Raw genomic sequence first — 12,129 nt, forward strand, 5'->3', positions numbered from 1 at the left:
TGATTCCTCTGATGGTCAAACCAAACCACGTTGTGAAAAACATGGAGGCTCAAGCTGCTCATGCCAAGGATACTCACTACTCCTGGACTCCTGGACCCAAGTGTCCAGAGTGATCCATTTCCACATGGAAGGACTGGAAATGGCCGACCCATCCAGATCTGTGGTGGGCTATCAAGTCAGGATCACTGCTTGGGGACGTGGAGCCGGACAGGGTCTTGAAGGTTACTTGTTGCGAGCTCCCTCAATTCCAGGTCCTAATCTGGAATGATGGGCTTGCCTGATACAAAGGACATTGCAGTCCGGCTGAAGCATTGAAAAGGCTGCTGTCCCTGAAGGGGCTGTAGATGGGGTGTGGGCTAAACTACAAAATAAAACAATGATCCCCCCCACCCCCACCGCCTTGGGTGCAAATCCGAGAATTCTTGAAGGTTCTGCTGGAGATGCTTGTAGCCCTGCAGCAGCTCCTCCACTTGCTCGCCACAGAAGCCCTCAGCATCAAACGGCAGCTGCAGTCGTTGCTGCTGCAGTTCCTGAAGGAACCCCAAGGTGCGCAGACAAGCTAATTGGCGATACAAGATCCACTGGACGATGGACGCTGCTCCTACATCGAGGGCACCCACACAGCCTGGTGCTGCAGTGGATGCTCTCTGAAGGTGGTCCTCACTCTGTGGCAGGGATTGCTCCCTCAACTCACCTGTGAAACATTTGCCTGCCAATAAGTAAAGCCGGCCCCAGTGGATTTGGTGGCAGGGAACACGGGATATGCGCCAAACCCTGCAGGAAGGTTCACCAGACCAACATGTCCCACCATTTGGATTGTGGTGGGTGGAACAAGACTGGTTTCCTGGGCGGTGACCTTCCTTCTGAAACTTTCATGACTAAAGTTCACCAGCTGGATCAGTGAACTACAAGGTGTGAAGCAGGGTGGCGGAGGCACTATGGACACTGTCTATCTTGGCCATAACGAACTAAAGGACAGGGACTTCCGGAACCGGCAGTTTCAGACTCTGGGTCACCCTTGTGTTGAATACATGAATGAGCCTCAGCGACTGGAGGTGGTGATCTGACTCAGGCTCCCAACTGGGCTTCCGAAGGTGTGAAGCCTCCGGGCAGCATCCTCGGACTAAACCGACAGGGAAGGTTGATAGTTAGCTCCTGGGAAGAGGGATGAGGGCGGCTATACCAGCAACGGGCTCATGAATACAAGCGCTGATCGAGTTAAACCCTCGAGACATGAGCCCCTGCCACTCCAGGGAGGCGCCAGTGAGGCACACATAACCCCCGTGGGAGTGAGAACCCTTAGAACCTGGATGCCCCTCAAGATTTGTAGGGAGCGACTGAAGGTGGCTCCACAGTGATCGGGGGAGACACAGATCTATAAAAAGTGAAGGAGACCTGTGACTGCCCTCACCAAAGTGGAACTCACCCGCAGCATAGGTGACCCCGAGCGGGGTCGAGTCCTCCGAGGGTGGTGCCCCTAAATGAGCTGGCACCAACTGGAGACCAATGTCCCGGGGCTGGGTTGGTGTCACCAGAGGGCACGATGGATGCCTCTGGTGAAGGACTCACCAACAGTAGCTGGCGGTGCTTGAGGGAATCAGCCTGATTCTGGCACCAGTAGGCACGGACACCTCAGAGTCAGCTGGTGCCAGTGGAAGACTTTTCCTCTTTTTCCCGGGAGACCTCGGTACAAGTTAGTACCGGGGCTTCACCCGATGGTGTGGACTGGGATGGCAGGGACTGGTTGGCGAGTGGCCTTAACCAGCCCGTCCCACTCTACACCATCGAGGCAACAACTGGAGCATCCACCCTCGAGACTTTCCTGTTCAGTCCCAAGGTGGAGCTCCAGGCGACATCAGTCGGAGATGACTGTATGGATTGGGCCCTCTCCAGTGCCAGTGCAGTTAACCCCGAGCAGTGCCAAACTGAGCCTGGAGTTGGAGCAGGGTTGGTGCTTGATGCCGATGCAAGAACAAGATGGCTGAACGTGGAAGTCCAGCCCAGGGGAATGGGGAGGAGGGGAGCAAATTAACAATACAAATAGATGTCAGAATAAGTCAAGGCAGAGATGGTAGTGATAACAGACCCGGTGATCTTAGTGTCCAAACGACAGACCCACAGACTTCTCACTCTTAGTGATCAGTGTAAATTGTACTCTTGACATCTATTTGTCTTGTTAATCAGGGAGGTGAACAAAATAAACCTGGTGGGTCGACACTTAAATTTTGCTAAAACTGGGCATCTGGGATAGGAAAGAAATGTGAGAGAACGGAGAGAGTGGATTTAACACCATCTCCAGTCATTGGCTGCATGTTTAGATGGATCTTTGGAGGCTTGGTTTTTTTTATTAAAAAGCAAATGAAAAGATTTAGACTTGGCACTGAGAAATGGATGGGACACAGAGGGATGGCATGAGGGGAATTTCAGTTGCACTGCTCCCCACTTTGCAATATCTCTACTGACATTGATTCAATTCCGGTCGGGATGCACTCTCACTTGTATTAGATCCACTCATTCTTTGTGGTTTTGTTACAACTTTAGTCTGTGGTAGTTTGACTAAACGCCCATTTCCTCTCACTCATCCTGATACCAACTGTGTACCTGTGGCAGTAGAAGAAATTACACATAAAAATCATTGGATTGTAACAGGGAGAACGACAGGCATTGTATAGCTCCCCATGTATAGTAAACCATTTAACCTGGAAATGCTTAATGCAGATGTTGGGTGCAGAACTTATCAACTTATTTCTTTTCTTGTAACGTTTCGGGCCACAGATTCTGATGCTACCTGAGTATTCAAGGCAGAAGATCCCACCGGTTCTGGAGTTGAACAATTGACACCTTCTTCAGAATCAGAGAGAAGGCCCAGAATGGCTGCCATGCCTTCAGGTGAACCAGGATCACTGGCACAAGAGGAGCTTGTCTGACACTCTCAGAGTGCTTTAGATGGCAGGACCTGAACCAGCTGACCTGGGAGGTCCTTGGCAAGGACCCAGGGATTGACAAGTCCAGATGACACCAGTAACACCTGGGTCAAGAGTTTCTCCCAGACTCCTCCAGTGTCATTGTCTGAGGCCAAGCCCAAGGCCCAGATCTTTTTATATTTTTAATTAACAGAGTGCCAATGCACTGAGTTCAATTAAATAATAAACTGTTCCACATCAAAACATTTCAGGAGGAGTATTTCCATTTTCTGTTTAAAACAGCCACTATCTCCCCCCTCCACCCCCAGAATGCAGTATTTTCTGTGTTTCAGATATTGCCTACAATTCAAAAGAATGGAAGGAATTGGAACAGTACCTATTTCCTACAATAGTTGCCTCAGAGTCTTTTGTGAAAGTTTACCCACCTCACTCTCTGTGCTCTCTTCATAATCTCTGTGTCTTTCTCTCTTTTCTCTTTCTCTGTATCCACTCCCTGTCTCCAACTCTTCACCTGTCAATGTCTTCTCTCCCTCTCCAAGATTTCGATTCTCTCCTACTCTGTTGGCTCGGTCTATCCTATTCAGAATGAGGAAAATGAATTCTGATTTTTGTAGCTCAGGAACGTCGGTTGAGATTGCCGTATCTAGAATCATAGAATGATACAGCACAGAAGAGATCATTCGGCCCCTCTTGTCTCTGCCGGCTCTTTGAAAGAGCTCCCCAATTAGTCCCACTCCGGTGCTCTTTCCTCGTTGCCCTGCAAATCTCTCCTTTACAAGTTTACATCCATTTCCGTTCCCTTGGGCCGATGTCAGGAGCGGTGGGGCAGCGATGGGATTGTTTGCCTTCGACCAATGATGCTAAGTAGTTGTAAATATTAACAGCAACTGGAGTGGGGTCCAGTAAACATTGGTAACTGGTCCCCACCTTCCAGACTACCTATGAGCAACGCCATGGAAGATCTTTTAGTGACATTACATTGAACTATTCTACCCCACTGTGCATCAATATTACTGGGTCTGTTAAACTGTTCATATTACTCGTTGTGACTTTCACAAATGATACAAGATAAACACGTTGAGACAAACCTTTCAATGTCCACAACCTTCTGTCTAATCAGCTGGTTGATGATGTTTCCATGTGTTCTCTTCACAGAATAAATCTGTTCAGATCTTCTACCCGACCGTATTCACTCCTAGATAGATCATCCAGTTAGTCACAGTCAGTGCCGCTCCCTTTCCTTCTCTTAAACTGGTTGTTCAGCCTCCTGCCTCAAATTGACCCAGTTTACAAACCTCTTGTGATGTCTGATCTCACTCTGATGTGCAGTGTGAGGGTGGGGCTTGCTCTGTGACCTCACGGTGTGACCCGCCCAGTTAAAGGGGCCTCACCTTTGCTGAAACAGAGTTTGGCAAAAACCCTCGGGCTTCATTTAGATTACAATGATTTGATGCGCTTGAATGCAGTAACAGGTTTTCACGTGGTTACGACCCAGAGAGCACGGTGCACGGCCGATGGGCAGTGATGGAGGATACAGGAGGAGGCCATTCAGCCCCTCAAGCCTGTTCACCATTCAATTACATCATGTCTGATCTGTATCATAACTCCATTTTCCTGCCTTCATTCTACAGGACTTAATTAATACCGTTACCTAAAAAAAATCTATAAATGTAATTTTTGAAATTTTCAATTGATCCCGAGCCCACCAACTTTTTTGGGGGAGAGAGTTCCAGATTTCCACTACCCTTTGTATGAAGAAGTGCTTCTTGACATCACTCCTGAATGGCCTAGCTCGAATATAATTTCCAGAGGGAATAGTTTCTCACTATCTACCCTATCAAATCCTTTACTCATCTTAAATACCTCAATTAGATCACCCCATTATCTTCTACACTCGAGGTGCAACCTCTCCTCATAAGTTAACCCTCTAAGCCCCGGTATCATTCTGGTGAATCTGCGCTGCACGCCCTCGAAGGCCAATATATCGTCTTGAGGTGCGGTGCCCAGAACTAAATGCAATACTCCAGATATGGTCTAACCAGAGATCGAGACAACTAGGTCATAACTTTAACCCATTTGTATTCCAGCCTTCTTGAGATAAAGACTAACATTCCATTAAGCTTTTCAACTTTTTTGTACCTGCCCACTAGTATTTAGTGATTTCTGTACGTGGACCCCTAAATCCCTCTGATCCTCTACAGTTCCTAGCTTCTCACCATTTAGGAAATAGTCTGATCTATCTTTCTTAGGTCCAAAGTCGATGACCCAACACCAGGTTGAAGAAGTAGAGAGAGGCAGAGGAAGAATGGAGCAGGAGCGGGAGTTTACCGGTTATCGCTTCTCGGCCTTTTGGCTAAGATCAAATACGTTCCTATTCGGGCTTATTTGGATCTGAGCGAATCGGAACATTGGCTGCGACCTCATGTGCTCTCAAAGTGCGGACTTTGCATCGATTGGTCGATTCGTGTTCTAGCTCTGCCCTAAATTTGCATAGGGACCACATCAATACTGCAATGGCAGTGAAGGGCACCCGGGCATTAAGCCATGGTGTGCCAAACACCGTCAGGGTGACGATAAAGATAGTTGAAAGCGTTACGCCGATGGATCGTGTGTTCTTCGTGAAACAAGTTTTGTTCGAGTGCTGTGGATTCGAAGCAAGGGACATCTTCTGCCAACAGGATTTCCCTCGAAGTCACATTTAAAACCGTCACTGGATGCCAGAAGTTTCTTCAGGTCTTCAAGGAGAAGGGGGGTGAAGGACCGCTGGCGATTCTCACTGCGGAGCCGCTCTTCGCCCTCCCGATGCAGAGAAATCAGAAGCTGATTGTACACATGTACAACCCATACGTCCCGGTCGTCGATGTGCTGATGTTCCTCACCAGATACGTCAACGGGGCAGAGAACAGCGTGGAAGTCACCGACCGGTTCGGGATCTGGACCAGTAAGAGGGAGGTCATGGCAACGTTGAGAGTGGATGCACAAGGCAACATCCTCCACCCCTCCTCTAGCTTCGCCATCGGAGGAAGTCGAGGGTACATCATGTACGTGGGGCAACCCAGAGTCTGTCGCACCTGCAGCAAATCCGGAAACCTGGCGGCCTCCTGCACTGCAACCGTCTGCAAGAACTGCAAGCAGGAAGGGCACCAGACTAAGGACTGCAAGGAGAGCAAGCACTGCAACCTGTGCAGGGAGGATGGCCATCTCTACAGGGCCTGCCCCAAACGCAGTTTCAGCTACGCCCAGGCGGCCAAGAGCAACACAGCGGAGGAGGAGGGGGCAACAAGCAAGGCTGCCCCAAAGAAGGCCAAGAAACCTCGCCCAGCCGTGACCCCCTCCGAAAAGACCCCGACCCAGGGAGACAATGAGCGAGAAATGGGTCAAGCCGAAAACTGCCAGACTTCAACACCCAGCTCCGAGCCTCCCCACCAGACGACAGAGTCCATGGATGAGGAGGCAGCAGAGGAAGAATGGCAGCTTGTGAGCAAGAACAGAAAGAGGAAGCCAAAAGAAAGAAAACGAGCTCCTGCCGACACTGCAACCAGGGGTAAAAGAGCGCTCGAGTCGCAGTCGGACTACAGCGACTACCCCGTGTCTGACGAGGAGGGATGACAGGAACGAGGCAGTGAGGCTTCCCACCAAAAGCGTCAAATCGTACAAGGCTACAGCGACAGGATCGACATCCCCCATCTCCAGAACACTGGGAGCGACAATGCCTCCAGCATCCTTCAGCTCCTGGACACCAGGAGCAGCAAAGTACCCAGCGCACACCAGCTCCGGGACACTGGGAGCAGCACCGCAGAGAGCGAAGACCGGCTCGAGGAAACCGGGAGCAGCAACAACGAGGAGCCCCAGCCGATTGAGGATCGCATGGGCTCTCCACCCGACACGACGCTGCCGATGTCACCCCGGCGGAACGACGACCTCCTCTCTGAGGCAGAACAGGACTTGTACCTCAGCTCAGGGAGTGTGGAACACTTTGCACAGATCACCTGGATGCAGGGACACCGCCAAGAGCTGGAAACAGCAAATGGATGTCGGGTGAGACTTTAAACTGTTGTTAAAATGGGTCTGAAAGTCGCATCCATTAACGTGCGTAGCGTTAAATGCACTATGCGATGTGTGTCGACCTTGGACTACCTGGCCAAGGTCAAGAGCAACCTGCTGTTCTTGCAGGAGTGCGCCTGCCGCCCCTCAGCAATTACCGGCAATGGTCGCAGCGGTGGGCCCACGGGCCGTCGATCTGGTCGGGAGGCAACGATTGCCGTGCCTCCGGCCTGTGGATTCGGCTGCGGGGGGGCAACTTCACCATCACCGAAGTAAAGGAGGTGGTGGGGGATCGCCTCTTCGTAGCAGACGTAATGTACAGAAACGCTCCGCTCCGGTGTATGCCCCGGCGCGTCAATACACCTGGTCTGGACCAGACGGGTCAGTCCGTTCCAGGATAGACTTCCTGTTTGCGTCCCCGACGCTCAAGGTCAGATCCGCCAAGGTCACACTGGTGTTCTTCTCTGACCACTGCCTCCTCCTGGCCGACTGTCACCTACAGGACAATCAGAGAGTGGGCAGGGGGATATGCAAGCTGAACGTGAAACTGTTGACCCCGGGAAACATTGAGGAACTGAAGAGGGATTGCAAAGGTTGGAGAACCGTAAAGCCCCTCTTTGATTCCCCAGTGCACTGGTGGGAAGCCATCAAGGCGAACATCAAGAGGTTCTTCATCCTCAAAGGTGTTCAGAAGGGGAGAAAGAGGCAGAGAGAAACGTCCCGACTCCAGAAAAGCATGCAGAATCTTCTCCTGCTGCAGTCGATGGGGATCGATGTCGGGGAGGAACTCAGAGGTGAAGGACCAGCAAGCCTCGCTCTTTGCCTCCGAAGCCTCCAAGATCATCTTCGAGTCCAGAGCCCGCTCCGTGGAGCAGGACGAGACTTGCTCGAGTTTCTTCTTCCAAAAGTTGCACAGAGAGGGCTCTCTGATCAGCAACCTGAAGGAAGAGGACGGCTCGGTCACATCCTCGCAGCCCGACATACTGAGGATCTGCAAATCCTTTTACGCCGGACTGTACGACGCGAAGCCCACAGAGAGCGCGGCCTCCCAGTCCTTCTTGTCGTCTATCATGGAGGTTCTAGATGACAGCAAGCGGGAGAATCTGGATCACCCGCTAACTTTGGACGAACTGACAAAGGCCGTCCGTTCCTTCGAGACTAGTAAGACTCCCGGAAGCGATGGTTTACCGGTGGAGTTGTACTTGGCTCTGTGGGACTGGATAGGCCCAGACCTGCTGGAAGTGTACAGGAGTATGCTCCTGGCAGGCAGCATGTCAGACTCCATGAGGAAAGGTATCATCACCCTCATCTACAAGCAGAAGGGGGAGAGGGAAGAAATCAAAAATTGGCAACCCATCTCACTACTTAACGTGGACTACAAAATTCTGTCCAAGGTCATCGCCAATCGGGTCAAGTCAGCCCTGGAGGTGGTGATCCACCCCGATCAGACCTGCGCCGTACCAGGCAGGAAGATCTCTGATAGCCTGGCGCTACTCAGGGATACGATCACCTACTTACAGGACAGGGGGGTGAACACCTGCCTGATCAGTCTGGACCAGAAGAAGGCCTTTGACAGAATATCCCACACGTACATGATGGACATGCTCTCCAAAATGGGGTTTGGGGAGGGAATCCGCAATTGGATCCAACTACTCCACACAGACATCAGTAGCGCAGTTTCAATCAACGGGTGGGAATCAGAAAGCTTTCCGATCAAATCTGGAGTCAGGCAGGTGCTGTCCTCTCTGCTCCGTCTCGTTCGATGGTTGCATCGAACTCTTTGCCGAGTCCATCAGGAGGGATGTGGGCATAAGAGGGGTGATGATCCCAGGCAGCGGAGGCACTCTGGTCAAGTCCTCCCCGTACATGGACGACGTCGCCGTCTTTTGCTCGGATCAACTGTCAGTCCGCAGATTGATGAGCATCTGCGACCAGTTCGAACTGGTCTCGGGGGCCAGGGTAAATCGCACCAAGAGCGAGGCCATGTTCTTTGGGAACTGGACCGACCGATCCTTTGTCCCCTTCACCGTCAGGTTGGATTACCTGACGGTGCTCGGGATCAGGTTCGGTGGAGCCAGGGCATGCACCAAGAACTCGGAGGAGCGTATTGACAAGGTGAAGCAGAAACTGGGACAGTGGGACCGACGATCCCTCTTGATCTTGGGCAAGAATCTGGTCATCAGGTGCGAGGTGGCACAGGTCTGGCCCATACCTCGCTCCTGCGCCGCGACAGTCACTTGTGCCATCTTCCACTTTATCTGGAAATCAAAAATGGACCGTGCCCGCAGGGACACGATGTACAAATCTCCAGAGAAAGGGGGGAAAGGCGTGCCCAACGTGGCCCTCATCCTGACAGCCACCTTTGTGTGCGGCTGCATCAAGCTGTGCGAAGACCCTCGTTATGCAAACACAAAGTGTCACTACGTGCTGAGGTTCCACCTGTCCCCGATGTTGCGAAGAATGGGCCTGGCCACGCTGCCACGGAACGCTCCATCCAGTTGGACCGTTCCGCCCCACTTGTACTGCGTGGAAAAGTTTGCGCAGAAAAACACCTTTGACCACAAGGCGATCAGCAAGCGGTCCGCACGTAATGTCCTTGAGACCCTGCGGGAAAAGGAGATGGTGGATCCTGTCAGTTGGTTCCCCAAGCAGACTGTCAATGTCATTTGGCAGAAGGCCTCATTGCCAGAGCTGTCAAACAAGCACCAAGACCTAGCTTAGCTGGTGGTGAGAAGGCCCCTTCCCGTTACAACCTTCATGCACTCCCGGAGTCTCAGCGTCACCGCACGCTGTCCCCGAGGAGGCTACAGTGGAGACGTACCCGTCACCCATCTCGTTCTGGAATGTGCCATTGCAAAGAAGGTCTGGAGAGAAATACAGTGGTATCAAGGTTCGTCCCGAGCAGTTCCGTAACACAGGACTCTGTGCTCTATGGGCTGTTCCCGGGTACGCCCACCGATACGGACATCAATTGCTGCTGGAAGACCATCAAGTCGGTGAAAGATGCCCTTTGGTCCGGTGGGTTCCTCAGGTATGCTGATAGAACTGACCACGCATTCTATGTGGCTCTGCGCAAAGCCCTGTGCCATATTCGAGTTGGACTTCTCTATGCCCCTTGACGTTGTGCGCAGGCTTTCTGGCAGGCTTTCCAGTGCACCAAGCATTTGGTGGCGTACACCCATCAACCACCTTCTGTAGTCTGACCCATCAAAGTCATCATCTGACCCCTTGGCAGCAGAACCATTGTGCAAGCTGACACCTGTGGTATCTGTTCCCCCCCGCCCCAGCTCCTGTGCACTTGTGCCTGGTGTCTCACCACGTGAAGATCCCTCCTCTAACCTAGCCTCTAAAGGATGTGCAGTGTCAGTACCTGAGCTGGTGGAAGTGAATGTCACATCAAGTGACGGTGTGGTTTCAGTGTCAGTGTCCTCCTCATCAGTGTCAGTGTCCTCTTCGGACAGTGCTGGCTCCAGTTCTTGGGTATCTGCAATGACAAAGGGAAACAGGTTGAGTTGTGGCACGGGGAGAGCAGCAAGTAAGACGTGTGTGCTGACACCATCTGCAGCATGTGAGTCAGAAAAGATTGTGGGATGAAGGAGATGTGGGAAGCAAGAAGGAAGATAAGATATGCAGAGACCCTCCGTCGGGACATCAAACGCTGCCGCTGGCCACATCCTCAGCCCACCTAATGATGCTCAACGCTATCTCCTCCTAGGGGGTGAGGACATGTAGGCATGCCTGTCCTCCCTCAGGTCTCTCCTGCTACCGGCTATTATGCACCACCTTTTCCTGCAAGACAGAGGAAAGTGTGTCAGTAAGTCTACTGCAAGGTGTTTGGGTGCTGTGCCTGTCAAGGTCAAATGGCTGCCAGTGGGTGTGACCTGTGAGTGGTGATTGTTCGACCTGTAAAAGTGGTAGTATGTGCAGGTGAGGTGCAGGTGAGATGCAGCATGCCAAGTGCAGCGTTGAGTATGGATGGGCAGCGTTTGTTGGTGGGTGGGGTAACGGGGAGTGTGATGTGTGGAACAGTGGTGCAGTTGGTAGGATGTGCCACTTGACACTTGCATTCACTCAGCTTGACCACTCGTGTCAAATTTTTGAACCTTTTTCGGTACTGCACCCACGTGCACGGTGCCATGCTCCTGGCATTCACGTCCTGGGCCACTGCCTCCCACTACCTCCGCAGCTGGTGTCTGGAGGAGTCTCCTACCACCCTGTGGGTCCAATATGGCCCTCCTAGCGTCCACTCCCTCCACCAGAGCTTTCAGTGCATTGTCCGAGTATCTTTGGGCGCGCTCTCTTGCTGGTCCAGCAATTCTGCCTGCCATCCTCCACTGCTCTCATTGACTGTGCATCTCCCCTTTACGTGGTGCAGGCTGCCGCCTAACTAATGTTGGCCACGTGTCATTTCGGGCCTCCTGCTTTTGCGTGCACCCTCTCAACAGTGCTGGTAGCGCTGGCTGCACATACAAATCATGGTAATGACCAGGCAACACGAATCTCATGTGCTGCCTGCATCAGAAGCACCGGGCGCAGGTTAATTGCACACCACAATGCCTGCGCCTGGATTCAGGGGTGAGCAAATTTAACCCCCGATATCAGGGCTTTAGAGAGGAAGCAGAGCAGATTTTCTAGAATGGTACCAGGGATGAAAGGCTTCAGTTAAGTGGTGATACTGGAGAAACTGGGTTTGTTGTCCTCAGAGTAGAGAAGTTTAAGGGGAGATTTGATAGAGGTGTTCAAAATCATGAAGGGTATTGCTGGTGTTAATAAGGAGAAACTGTTTCCAGTGGCAGAAGGGTCAGTAACCAGAGGTAACAGATTTAAAGTAACTGGCAAAAGAGTCAGAGGTGACGTGAGGAAAACATTTTTTATATAGCGAGTTGTAATGATCTGGATTGCACTGCCTGAAAGGGTGGTGGAAGCAGATTCAATAATAACTTTCAAAGGGGAATTAGATAAATACTTGTTGGGAAAAATTGCAGGGCTATGGGGAAAGGGCAGGGAAGTGGGACTAATTGGATAGCTCTTTCTGTGCTCCAAAATCGCCTCCCTCTGCGCTGTATCATTCTATGATTCTATGTTAAATGAAGCTGGATTCCTATAGCTTAATCCACTGTCTACATTTCCAGAAATTAAGCAAAATATAGCAATGCCCCAA

At 51.5% G+C, this 12,129-nt stretch overlaps 1 pseudogene; it reads right to left on the minus strand.

The window, feature by feature from the left end:
- Positions 1 to 3,294: 3,294 nt before the first annotated feature.
- The window catches only part of LOC137328079 (5,6-dihydroxyindole-2-carboxylic acid oxidase-like), a 33,742-nt pseudogene continuing 24,907 nt past the window's right edge, over positions 3,295 to 12,129 (minus strand).

Source organism: Heptranchias perlo, chromosome 12, assembly GCF_035084215.1.
Source record: "Heptranchias perlo isolate sHepPer1 chromosome 12, sHepPer1.hap1, whole genome shotgun sequence".
Taxonomy (NCBI): domain Eukaryota; kingdom Metazoa; phylum Chordata; class Chondrichthyes; order Hexanchiformes; family Hexanchidae; genus Heptranchias; species Heptranchias perlo.